This window comes from Heteronotia binoei, chromosome 3 (genome assembly GCF_032191835.1).
Source record: "Heteronotia binoei isolate CCM8104 ecotype False Entrance Well chromosome 3, APGP_CSIRO_Hbin_v1, whole genome shotgun sequence".
In the NCBI taxonomy this organism is placed as follows: Eukaryota; Metazoa; Chordata; class Lepidosauria; order Squamata; family Gekkonidae; genus Heteronotia; species Heteronotia binoei.
Window position 1 is genome coordinate 128,382,494 of NC_083225.1, and position 14,058 is coordinate 128,396,551.

Consider the following 14,058-nt stretch of genomic DNA (forward strand, 5'->3'; position numbering starts at 1 on the left):
AATACTGCAGTGTTGCAGTCCCAGGTTCTGCTCATGACTTGGGTTCGATCCCTGGCGGAGGCCGGGTGTTCGGGTGGCCGGCTCGAGGTTGACTCAGCTTTCCATCTCGGTGCTGCTTGGGGTCTTGCTTGATCTTTTTCTCCCCTAGTTGGGTCGGGCGGCCACGGGGTTGGTAACCTTGTGGGCATCCATCCACTTATTGTGTCAATTAGGATTGACGGGGGAACTTGGGACCAGCTGGGAAGGTGCCGCACAGTTACTGCTGTGGGCCTGGCTGCGGATTAGAGGTGTCCTGATGGCACCCTTGATAGAGCAGGGTAGGTCTAAGGGCATTCAGCCCGCCCGGCCCGGGGGTGAGGCCTGCAGCCCGGCCCTGTTGAAGAGCCAGGGCAGGGGAAGTGGGTCAGAAGGGCCATTATTGGCCAGTTAGAGGCCCTCGAGCAGGAAAGAAAAAAAATGTTGCCAGGGGTGCTCCCAATTGGGAGAGGCGTCGTCGCGTATCTGGGTGCTCGGCGTCGCTAGCTTTTGAGACGGCGGTACTGGCCCGCTTGACTGCTTCACAGGGCGGCGCCCTGGGCCCAAACCTCAATTGGAATCGGATCAGGAGGATGGCCCGGACGAGGGTCCGTCGGGTGAACAGGTGAGCGGTGGCATGCCTGGAGGCAGAGTGCAGCAGACCCCAGGCAGGGCTGGAACGCCCTGGGTATTGGTGGTAAGTTCCTGTTGCAGCAGACGCAAGGGTGGCTCTGCGGTCCTATTCGAATGCCACCTCCCCCCCCCCGGAGTCGGGGGGTGGGGCTTGGGGCACTGGGCGGTCCGTAACTCCCGCCGAGCAGGGGGGTTCCGGGCCGCCTTGGGCTTGGGTCATGCAGGGTGTGGCCCCCTATGGATCCGCACTGGGTAGTTCAGGCTTACCGGCCGTGGGTCACAGGCTGCTCAGGCAGTGACACCTGCCGTTCCCACTGTGTCGCCGCTCCCCTGGCATTTTACACTGGGGGGGAGCAGCAGTATGCGCATATACAGGGGGCGTGGCCTAGTATGCAAGGCGGGGGCACTGGGCAGTGCCTAATGTGCTGGGCAGAAAACCCTGCAATTTCAAGCATGTGTACGCTTTGTGGATCACGCCTTCTCCGCCTATATTAGGTCAAAGACGTGGCCCAGTGGTAGGCGCCCCGGTGGGGGCGGTGGGGGCAGTCAGCAGCCCCCTGGAAATGGGGCCTAGCCCCATTCGACTGAGGATACTCAATTGTTTATTGAGTAAGTTCCCACCTGAAGCGGAGGGCCGGTATCTGCCTGAGGTGTTTCCCTTTGGGGTTTCGGATCCCTTATCAGGGGCCTAGGTTTGGCTGCTAATCTGCAGTCAGTGGCGGGTCTTGAGCACGTAGTTAGGGCTAAGATCGTCAAAGAGGGTCAGGACGGCAGGGCTTAGGACCCTTTGGTACGCCGCCTGTACCCACATGTGGCGTATCTCCCCCGGGGGTGGTGCCTAATAAAGCGCCAGGGGAATATCGGCTCATTCTTCACCGGTCCTACCCCAGAGGGGCGCCGGTAAATTATGGAATTAAGTTCGGTCTGGTACACTTCCTTTGACCAGTCGGTTAAAGTACTGTGGGGATTGTGGTGTTGGGGCTGCGACGGCGTTACGCGACATTAAGGCGGCATTTCGCCCTTGCCAGTTCATCACAAGAATTTTGAGTTCCTGGGTTTTTGTTTTGAGAGTAAATTTTACATGGATTGGGCCCTCCTGATGGGGGCCCGGTCTCCTGCGCTGCATTCAAGCGCTTTGGCTCCTTGGTGGAGGGGGCATTATAGGATAGGACTGGGCTTAATGACACGGCGCACTATCGGGGCGCCCACCTTTTGTTGGTCCAGCAGGTACAAGGATGTGCCTGGCTCTTACACGCTTTTCAGGAGTTGGCCATCAAGCTGGGGGTACCTTTGGCGTACAAGAATACCGAGGGGCTCGGTACGATGCTTACAGTCCTTAGGCGTTGAGCTCGATACCCACCAGCAGGCATTTCGGCTGCCGGAGAATAAGGTTGCCGACCTTTGGGGGCCGGTTGGCTGCCCTTAGGGGGCAACGCAAGGTGTCGCTGCTCTAATTACAGCAGGTGGTTGGTCACCTTAACTTTGCACGCAAAGTGGTGGCACCTGGCTGGGCCTCTTTGAGGCGTATTTGGGACGCCAGGGGCACCTGCGTTGGACAGCGGGTTCAGTAGGGACCTGCCATTTTTTGGAATCTTTTCCCTATTCTAGTGGCCGTTTAGCTTTGGGGTGAGCTACTCGCCAACTGTTTTGGGTTTGTCTGGGGCGATAACATGGTGGTAGTACATGTTATCAACTCCTTGACCCCTAAGTCGTGTCGGTGATGAACCTGGTTTGGTTATTCACACTTCGTTACCTCCGATGGAATATTTGGTTCCTGGCAGGGTACGTACCCGGAGGCTACAATGGGGCGGCGGACGCTCTATTTCGCCAATAGATGTAGTGCTTTCGGCAGCTCACCCCAGAAGTGGACTCGCGGCCGGCGCAATTCCCTCCGTATCTCTGTTAATTTGGGAAGCTGATGCTGGTAGGGACATTCAGCTGGCTTTGGCACCTAGTACTAGATGGGATTATGGTAGCGCGGCTTTCCTTTTCCAGGAGTTGCATAAGGCCGCGGTGCTGCAGGATTACTGGTCGATTTCGACGGGTCATATTTTGCAATCCTACGTGTTGCAGAGAGATAGGTTTGGAGTTGAGGACTATTAGGGGTCAGCTGGTGACGTTGGCCTTTATTGGTAAAGCCCATGGGTTTGCTGAAAAGACGTACTAATAGAAGGGCAGATGACAGAGCGGATTCCCAATTCCGGGCATTTGGGAGCACCACGGGACTGCTTGTTAGTTGGCTGGTTCTGTGGCACGGGTTATGCAGTTTCCCTTTCGGGGCCGCTGTGCTTCATGCGGCCTCGTTGTTGGCCTTTTTGGGGCGCTATGTATTAGCTAGTTAGTAGTGCAGTCTAATGACTGACACTGCGGGTCGGGCGTCCCAGGCCGGGATGTCGACATTGGTTGGCCTGTGGAGGGTGGCAACCTTTTGAATCAGGTGCGCCCGTTGATTGCCTAGGGGTCATTGTTGGAGGGCGATGGTTTTATCGCATATTGGTTATTACCTGTTCTGACAATTTTTTCTGTTTTTCAGGTGCTGTGGCTCGTAGTGAGAGGTAGCGTGTTCTCATCTGTGCGCACAGCAGGGTGTTCCAGGTGGCCCATCAAGCCGGGCGGTCTCCAATGGGCACCCAGCTGGGCTTCAGCGATGGGGCAGTCGGGGAATGGCTGGGTCACCGGGGGGCCATAGTGTGGAGAGAGGCAGGGCACCTCCTCCACCCATCTGGGTCATTCGCTTGGCGGCTTCAGGGGAGCACCTATGGCCTAGCACCAAGGGTGCAGGTGGTCTGTACGAACCGCAGATGGGCTACACGGCTCGGTGCAGGGACTACAGTTCACTGAACAGCCTCACCTGAGCGTATCTTTCCATGGCGGATTGACACTAGCTCAGGTGGTGAATGGCTCGGGGCCTGGCCGCTCAGCTACAACCCGAATACGGCGGGCTTGTGCTGGGGGCAGGGTGGCTAGCCCTTTGGACAAGGCGGGGTCCGGGGGTGACCCCAGGGCTTGTCCTTCTTGGCTGGCCTGGTATGGTCAGCTAGATTGCCACGCAAGAGTTGGAGGTGCCCCCCTTTCGCCTGGTGGGATAGAGTGTGTTAGGTGTAAGGCCAATGGCCCTGTAGAAAGCCATAGAGAATGGCTTGGGGATTTTCTCCCTCATCCGGCCATATGGGTGGAGCAGGCTGACCTGTATCGGCTGGATGGTGTTCATCTTTCTGAGTTGGGCAACCGGGCCTTTTTAAAAGAGATACGGCTGAGGGTGCGGTTGGCTCTGGGGCCACCCGTTGGGGCGCTAATGCCTAAGCAGAGGCTTGGCATTGGTGGTGGCGGTGGCTGGAGGAGGTTTGGCCACAGGGTTTTCCAGGGGAGCACCTATGGCCTAGCACCGTTGGTGCGGTGGTCTGTATGAACCGTAGATGGGCTACACGGCTCAGTGCGGGGAATGCAGATCACAGGGAGCTTCACCTGGGTGGATCTTTCCATGGGGATTGATGCCAGCCCAGATGGTGATGGCTGGAGGCCTGGCCGCTCAGCTACAACCCGAATACGGCGGGCTTGTGCTGGGGGCAGGGTGGCTCGCCCTTTGGACAAGGCGGGGTCCAGGTGTTGACCCCAGGGCTTGTCTGGTCTGGTTTTTTCACTTCCTGCCAGTTACAGTTGTTAATTGTTTAATAAAGCGGCCCGGTTTAAAACCCAACACTTGTGTCTGCCTCTTCATTCCGACTGGGGGGGCAATTAAAACAGCATGGATTTGCTAGCATCTATATGCTGGATGATTGCATTTGCTCTGTGATTTAGATGCAGACCAAACCAGTACTCAGCAATGACTTATGGGTGTGGGAGAGATATCTAATGGAGATAATAAGGTTGCGTGGCAATTTGCATGCATGAAAGACCTGTCTAGATAAACATGTATAATTGCATGTATTGCCATCTTGTGATTGTCGGAATCTGAAATAGCAGTTTCTAGGGCTTTAAAATTGTTTTATTTCTTGTTCAGTATATTGTATATTGTAATCTGCTTCGAGCCCACTTGTAGGGAGGATATGGCAAAAATCAAATTAAATTTATAAAATTAAAAAGCTGATATAGCAATCCTTCCAACAGCCTCGAATGATTCTCAGACTGTTGATTGTTTGATCACAGGATATAATCAAAATCAACTGATGTTAGATCATCCCTATAAGAATCAATAGGATTGCATGAATTATATAATATCTGTGAATAGCAAAACATGGCTAAATTCCTTTGTTCTTGTTAAATAGTGGATTCAATGCATGAGGACACTGGTAGCAGTGAATCAAAGCTCTTTATTGTGATTACAACATGGTAATAAGCAGACTAAGACTGGAGTACTAGAACAATGGGGCCAACATATACACACCAAAGTTCCTGCGCTAGAACTTCATTGGGCCATTTGAACCAGCAGAGGGCTAGTGATTGGTCCGGGGAAGCAGAGATTTGATTCCTGCTTCCCATTGTTCGCAGTGCTTAAGGCTCCAATGAGCCAGGCAGGAACTAACCAAACACGTGAAACATGAAGTCACATACATAACACTAGGAAAAATTGAGGGCAGCAGGAAAAGGTGAAGATGCAAAATGTGATGGTGCTTGCGGAGAGAAGGGCAGTGGTGCACTATGCGATGCCAATGGCCGGACTCACTCAGCAGGATCCCATTCTTATTGCCACTGTTAAATAGTGGGTTCAATGCATGGAGAGGCACATTGTAGTGATCAAAGCACTTTTATTAGTGATCTTGTTGTATTAAGGCACGAGGTATTTTTTTTTTCCTCTCTCTTCTTGTTTCTTTTGTTTTATTGCTGAATCTGGTTGTTTGATGCTATGGCAATATGTGCTAATGCAATAAATTGAATGACATGTCGCTGAATCTATGGTGTGGATTTTTTAATCCATTCCCTAGGGGTGGATTAATAATTTATATGTTGATAATCCCTCTTGGTGCACATTATAAAAGTAGATGCAGAGTTTTGTCATGGAGAACAATCTCTCACTTTTCTCTAAAATGCCCACCTACAAGATATTTTTCTTCCCTTTCTGTCTGTGAGAGCAATCCTTTGACATTCTCACACAGTCTCTCCTTCAATTGTATTTGGAATTATTCCCTTACAGAAAAGAACCTCCTGTATGTCTGGGGCCTGTAGATCATACCCTCTGCAGTCACAATTGCACCGTCTGCATTCACAATATCTAGAATACATATGTGCTTAAAGTAAAAATGCTAGTTTGTGCAAATTTGTAGATTAAAATGAGTTGCTCAGCAATTCAGCTTTCCAGTTTCCTGGCTGGCAGCCAGTTTACCTCTGCTCGTGGCCTCCAGGCAAGCACTTCAGTTGGACACAAGGCCATGACTTGGTCAGAAGGGTATTTTAATCAAACATGTATACTGCCAGAGGAAGTTTGAATTATTTGACATACAGGAAAATACACCTGTTAACAACTAAGGCTATATTATTCATTTTATTTTATAATCAACTGCAAGCTAAGGACTCTGTTATTAAATGAGACAAAAGAAACAATCATCTAAGATTCCCCCTCCCCTTTCTCTCTGTCGTTTTTTCTTTTCTTTTCATTTTCTGTTCTCTTTTGTGGGCTTCTTTTTTGTTGTGCTTTTTTTCCTGATCCTGGAATAGTTATAATTTTATATGTTGCTAGATTTATTGCAATGACTGCAAAAAGCAGCACATACTGACACACATTGTTTAACTATCTTTTTTAATAATAATAATAAATTATGGCAGCCTGATTCAATCGGGGGCAGGATAATACAATATCCACTCTTGTTCTTTGCACACATTCAGGTACCGATTATGTTATGTCTGAAACCAAAGGGGAAAAGGACTCCCATATCTTTAATAATTGTGTGTGCAGGGGAAGTTTGGGGACTGAAGCTTATCATGCATAGGGATGAGCAACTGTTCCTTACTGCATCTCTTTTTACAGTCTTTTTTTTTTTTTTTGTCAACACTTTCAGTTCTCCAATTTTCACTGTTGGCTTTGCAGATTTGTTTGCATTGTATATGCATGTTGTATGGTTTTCTTATGCAATTCATACATACAATGTACATTATTTATATGTATAAAATACATATATATTGGGTAATGCTGGTTTACTGATGCAAAACAACACTGAAAAATGCATACTTTGTGAGCAAAAATTGGAGCAAGGAAAACGAAATGGAATTTAGAATAAAGACTCAAAAGAACTGAATTTTGCAAGGGAAAAAGAATCCAAATGGAAATTTTCAGGTAAAAACAACAGAAATGAACAATGCAAAATTATCTGTAATGCCATATAACAAAATTCCTTTTTCTATACAACAACTAAAGATTCTTCTATGCAACCACCTTCTGTTATTTTTATCTTGTCATCATGGTGGTCAGTTATTGTTAAGTGCCATGTTATTCTCAGGATTCAAGCATCATTTTTGTGGCTCCATACTGTTTCCATCCTGTACGCAAACTCATGAATCGGGGGGGGGGGGGATTATTTCATCTCTGGGATAACATAAACCATGTAATGAAAAGAACAGGAGATTGTGGGAAGATAGCTTCCCTCTTGTAACATCCAGGTTAAGCTTTGTCTCTTCTGTGTAGGCACATAAGGTATGGCTGTGGCCAGAGGCATGAAACTGAGTTGTGACTTTTAGCCTGAGCATCATAGTTAGCAGGAAAATCTCCTAGCACATATAGAAAGAAGATGAGAAGATCTGCTTTGCATTAGAAGTCTCTTCCCTCCCATCTCTTGCTTCTTTGTTTTGTGTATTGTTTTACTTTATTTTGCATTGTGAGCCACAGAATGATGATGATAACTTTCACCCCACCATTCCTTCCTCCTATACCTGTTGTGAGGAACCAGTCAGGGTCAGCTTGGGAGGGTTACCACTATAAATTTTCCCCAGTCACCTTCCCTCTGTCGTTCAGGCACACATACAGAAATCCTGTCAAAACTAAAGTAAACTAGGCACCAGTTTTCAAAACCACAAAGGATATTTATTGGTTCACAAAATGTAAGGAAGAGGGGTAAAATAATATTAATAGTTGTAGTAATAACAAATCAGTTGGCAGGCAAGTGGTTGTTAAAATAATCAGTCTCTAAACTCCAGAGATTTGTCAGGCTGAACAAATATAACCAGGCAGAAAATTCTTAAATTACCAAACAGGCAGGCTTTAGAATTATTCAAAACTTTGGACAGGCAGGCAGTGCCTACTTGGCATTGGGAACACTTCGCAATCACTATGGTATAGCCTTTCCAAATCATAAAAATAAAAACTGTCATTCACTCCTTGCCACTCACATTGAGGACTCCTGATTTGTACGAGATCAGTCCTCCCTCACAGACATGCACATTAGCATACAGGGTCCACACCTTCTGAGTGCTATTTCCAGCCCCTGACTCCTGTGTGACCCACCCAGCTAGATTCCTAGTCTGAATCTTGGGATTCCCTTCTAGCCACCAGAACCCAGTCCTCCTTTCTGAATGTTTGAGTGTTCTCAGTTTACTAGGAGTCTGCCCTGTTGTGCTGACAGATCCTCTGAGAGAGAGTTCCTCCTCACAGAAGGTGCCTGGTTTTGACCCCATTCTTACTACAAATTCACAGACAGAAGCTTATTTCAGTTCTGTCTCCTCAAGGAATTCAGCCCCACTGGCTGTTCTCAGCTCCTTCCAGTTACTTCAACAGCAACTGATCAGCCTAAGTACATAGTCTTCACTCCTAACTGATCGGTACTCAAGCTCCAACTGAACTGAATCTAAAACCCTGAGGTGTTTTACTTCCCTCCAAGTGTCTCTCAGTTTGCTACATTACCATTACCATAATTGTGGCCCAGCCAAACATTGCAAAGCCCCAGCTCCAGGCTAAATTGCCTGAGTCCATCACACCTGTTCCCTGGTATTTCTATTTGAGCAGTAATGCAAAGGATGCATAGTCATGTACACTTTATCCCAAAAGTCTCTACGCTTACTACCACAAAATTGGAAGTTTCCAAAAGCCTGAGCAAAGGGATGTATCTACATACAAGAAAAAAAAACCCCTCAGATGCATTATACAATTGTTGTGTACTGAATTTAATGTTTCGCAGCGGCTTTTGCGTGCTTCCAGGCAATCGCGGGAATGCCTAAAACATTTAATAGATTTGAACTCTGAACAGAAGCCAATGAGCAGTCTTGGAGTGAAACTTGACCACTGTGATTTGGTGTGAGACTCTGGGGGGTGTTTTGTTTGCATGTTTATAAGTGGGGTCTCGACCCCGCCATTTTGCCTTAGTGTGTAGTTCTTAAATAAAGCATGTTCCTGGTTGAGCTCCTCCATGTGGAACCCAGTATTTAACATTGGCAACAAGAATGGGATTCTGTTGAGTCAGCCTATCACTCAGCTACACCGCACACACCATGCACCGTGCACTCTGCTTGCCACATATTGCAGCTGGGATCATGGCTGTTGCTCCAGGACAGGCTCAAATACTACCTCCTCTTCCACAAGACTGAGGATGAGGCCGATAAGAAATCACTCCTGATAAGTTCTTGTGGCATTGATACACTGCAACTGATGAAGCACCTCATCGCTCCGACCACCCCGGGAAGCCGCCTCGTATGAGGACCTGATCTGGGCAGTCACCAACCATTTGGTGCCCCAGCTGACTAGATTGGCATGCCAGCATGAGTTCTATACCTAGCAACAGAAGCCCACCAAATCTGCCGCTGACTATCTGGCCCAGCTGAAAGGCTTCGCCCTACACTGTGAGTTCCAGAACCTGGATGAGGTACCCTTGGACAGGTTTGCAGTAGGTATCCAGGACAACAAACTGCGCTGAAAGCTACTCATTGCAGATGACATCACCCTGATAAAGGCGCTTCAACAGGCCACCGCATTCAAACAGTCACACAGTGGCCACCTTGCAACAGCAGCACATCAGGCCATTGTGTCTTCTGCCTCTGATGCATCCCATGGTGAAGAGACCTACCAGCTCCATCATCTGCCTCTGTGAGAGAGCCAACCCATGGCCCTGACATGACCAACAGACAAGCCAGCACCCCACAGCACCTGTGCCAGCTTTGGGGATCCACACAAGCGTCGTGCTTGCCAGTTCCAGAACGCCACATGTTGGAACTGCAGCAGAATGGGCCACATCACCAGAGCATGCTGGGCCAAAGCACCCAGAAGACACCAGGCAACCTACCATGAGTCATCAGAGCTGCACACCATGGCCTCGACAAGTCTCCAGGTACGAATTTGCCCCAAGACACCCCAGACAAAATTAAAGTGACTATATTAATCAATGAAATTGGACTCTGGGTCCTTTATATTCATTATTTTAAAGGACAATTTTAAGCAACTCTGCCGCAAAGGATGCCCTCTGCTGCGACCAGCTGGGTTCATCCTGAGAGACTTTCAAAAGAACCCAGTGCACATAAAGCGGTGGGGTCATTTCCAAGTGCAATTCAAACATTTTGATGGCATGTTGGACTTGTTGGGGGGTGGGGCAAGTGCACAAGTCTACTTAGACTAGCCTGGTTCAAGCCCCTCATGATAGAAATCATAGGGGTAAACAAACACAACCTCACAGCTTTACACACATCTGTGAAGAGTTCCCCAAGGTTTTTGACAGAGCTCTGGGCTGCTACATGGGTCCCTCAGTATCCCTGCAACTTAATCCGGTGGTGCAGCCCATAAGGTTGAAGGCCAGGTGCATCCCGTTCATGCTCAAGCCTAAAATAGAAGCTGAGTTAGACCACCTCATGGTACAGGGGGTCCTGGAACCAGTCCCACATGCCCTCTGAGAGACCTCTATAGTGACACCTATCAAACCTAATGCGTGGACTACAAGTGCACAATTAATAAAGTGCTGTAGGACCACACATACCCGGTCCCAGTAGTCAGCTACGTTTTGGCTTCCCTGGCTGGCTTTCAAATATTTGGCAAGCTGGACCCAGCCCAAGTGTACCAGCAGCTTCCTGTAGATGACTGAACAGCCAAGACACAAACAATCATCACCCATCAGGGGGCCTTTAGAGTAAAGCGGTTGCAGTTCGGGGTAAGTGTAGCCCCCAGGATCTTTCAGAACCTAATAGACGCTATCCTTAAAGGGATCCCGGGAGTGCAGCCATTTTTGGACAATGTTCTGGTCGCCGCCCCCACCGTAGAAGAATTTGGCTGCCACCTCTGCTCTGTTGCAACATTTCAAGGCAGCTGGTTAAAAGGTGAAGAGAGAAAAGTGTTCCCTGGGTGTTCCATGGGTGGAGTTCCTGGGTTTTGCAGTTGACATGGCCAGCACCCACCCAACTCCCTAGAAGGTCCATGTCATAGTTCAAGCCCCATCCCCAGTTCCAAAGGGGAACTTCAGGCATTCCTGGGGCTCTTGAACTTTTACCATTCTTTCCTGCCCCACAAAGCTACCCTTGCATAGCCGCTCCACTGCCTGCTGGACAAGAAGGCTCTGTGGGTCTGGGGAAAGAAACAAGCAGCTGTCAAGGTCGTCAAGGACATTCTGGTTTCTAACAAGGTCTTGCACCATTTCAATGAGACCTTGCCCACAGTCCTCACCTGCAACATTTCCCCCTACAGTGTTGGGGCTGTGTTGGGCAATCAGTTGCCGGATGGCTGAGAGATACCCATGTTCTACTACTTTCACACTTTGTCACTGGCGAAGCACAACTATTCCCAAGTCAACAAAGAGCAGCTTGCCATCATGGTGTTCACAGAGGGAACATCGTTGACCAGAGTACCTGGAGGACTATGTATGCTAGGACTTTGGAACTTGGGGGGGAGGGGTGTTGTGCACTGAATTTAATATTTCACGGCAGCTTTTGCATGCATCTGGGCAACCATGGGAACACCTAAAACACTTGATAGGTTTGAACTCTGAACAGAAGCCAAAGAGTGGTCTTAGAGTGAAACTTGATCACCGTGATTTGGTGTGGGACTCTGGGGGTTGTTTTGTTTGCATGTTTATAAGTGAAGTCTTGGCCCTGCCATTTTGCCTTAGTGTGTAGTTCTTTAATAAAGCACGTTCCTGGTTTAGTTCCTCCATGTGGAACCCAGTATTTAACAACAATATATTTTTAAAAAGGAATAACGAGCCTATTAATAGCCATAGGTTGGATGAATAGTATATTGTGGGTGGAACAAGGCTTTATTACTTTCTACTGCAACCAAATGACCCCCCTCCCCCTTTATGCTCCCTTGGTCAGGAAATCCTCACAAATAGCAGCAGGAGAAGGAATCAACAAAATCATATCACTCCTCTGACATCAAATGTGCCATTCTACTGGAATAAGTACCATTACTCTGGTGGTGCTCACCTTTGATTCCAACCCCATTTTTATAACTATGCATTTAAGGCTTCAAACCAGAACATACTTGTAAGAACATAAGAACATAAGAGAAGCCATGTTGGATCAGGCCAACGGCCCATCAAGTCCAACACTCTGTGTCACACAGTGGCAAAAAATTTTATATACACACATACACTGTGGCTAATAGCCACTGATGGACCTGTTCTCCATATTTTTATCTAAACCCTTCTTGAAGGTGGCTATACTTGTGGCCGCCACCACCTCCTGTGGCAGTGAATTCCACATGTTAATCACCCTTTGGGTGAAGAAGTACTTCCTTTTATCCGTTTTAACCTGTCTGCTCAGCAATTTCATCGAATGCCCACGAGTTCTTGTATTGTGAGAAAGGGAGAAAAGTACTTCTTTCTCTACTTTCTCCATCCCATGCATTATCTTGTAAACCTCTATCATGTCACCCCGTAGTCAACGTTTCTCCAAGCTAAAGAGTCCCAAGCGTTTCAACCTTTCTTCATAGGGAAAGTGCTCCAGCCCTTTAATCATTCTAGTTGCCCTTCTCTGGACTTTCTCCAATGCTATAATATCCTTTTTGAGGTGCGGCGACCAGAACTGCACACAGTACTCCAAATGAGACCGCACCATCGATTTATACAGGGGCATTATGATACTGGCTGATTTGTTTTCAATTCCCTTCCTAATAATTCCCAGCATGGCGTTGGCCTTTTTTATTGCAAACTCACACTGTCTTGACATTTTCAGTGAGTTATCTACCACGACCCCAAGATCTCTCTCTTGGTCAGTCTCTGCCAGTTCACACCCCATCAACTTGTATTTGTAGCTGGGATTCTTGGCCCCAATGTGCATTACTTTGCACTTGTTTTACTGGATCAGCCATAGGTGGGGTATTTTCCAATAAGATTCTAGAATATACATCATATAGTCCAAGTCCTTCTATTCCATACTGCTTTCTGATACATCTGAACGCTCTGCTCATGACCTGAGTTCGATTCCGGCAGAAGCTGGATTCAGGTAGCTGGCCAAAGGTTGACCCAGCCTTCCATCCTTCCGAGGTCGGTCAAATGAGTACCCAGCTTGCTGGAGGGAAAGTGTAAAAGACTGGGGAAGGCAATGGCAAACCACCCTGTAAAAAGTCTGCCATGAAGACGTTGTGAAAGCAACGTCACCCCCGAGTCAGAAATGACTGGTGCTTGCACAGGAGACCTTTCCTTTCCTTCTGATACATACTGAGTTTACATTGGGATTTTACTCATAGGACCTGATCTGGAAAGTACATATTTGCAATATTATTTGCTGTATAATGTAATTGCTGTTGACTTAAGACCAGTTACATGTGGCCTTCCAAAAATTGTGTCATTCATTTCCATATTGGAACATTCCATTTTGGGTCCAAATCTTAATTGTTTATTGATTCATAAGTGTAACTGGGACTTTGTTGTATTTGACCTCTGAAGAAGGCCTCTGCAGGCCAAATGCATCAAGTCATATATGCATCTTTCATGTGCATTTGTCACTTCAATTATTTTATGAGACTTCATTTGGGCCCCTACAAGGTTTTTATATGTTTTTGTAATAAACACATGAACTTTTGTCCATAACAATTGATGTTTTTAACCTCTGGCCCCTTAGTATTCTAAGTCTCCTTTCAAGGTTTTTGCTTGGTTGGTTTAGTTTCTCTTCCCCTCTCTTTGTGGTTCCTTTATAATATAGTCCAGGTCCTACTGACATTATCAAAATATGTTAGGCATTTAAATGAACTTTTAACTTTGTTTGAGAGGTAATCGCAGAAAAGGAATAAGCAAATCACAAGCTAATTTGATAGGGAAGTCTGAAGACAATGCAAGAGAGGGGAAATTTAAATGCAGAGGGGATTGCCCTGGTATACATATTACCTGACATCACAAAAGAAGCAAAAGACTGGCTGAGTCCCCCACACCACCCCCACAAACACACAGAGCAGCTAGAGAGGATTTGCTTTGTCTAGTTATAAAGTAAGCATTATTACTTCAGGTGGGTCTGTGCCTCTAGAGAGAAAAAGATGCACCTCTTCTAAGCTCTGATCAAATGTATCGCTGTTGC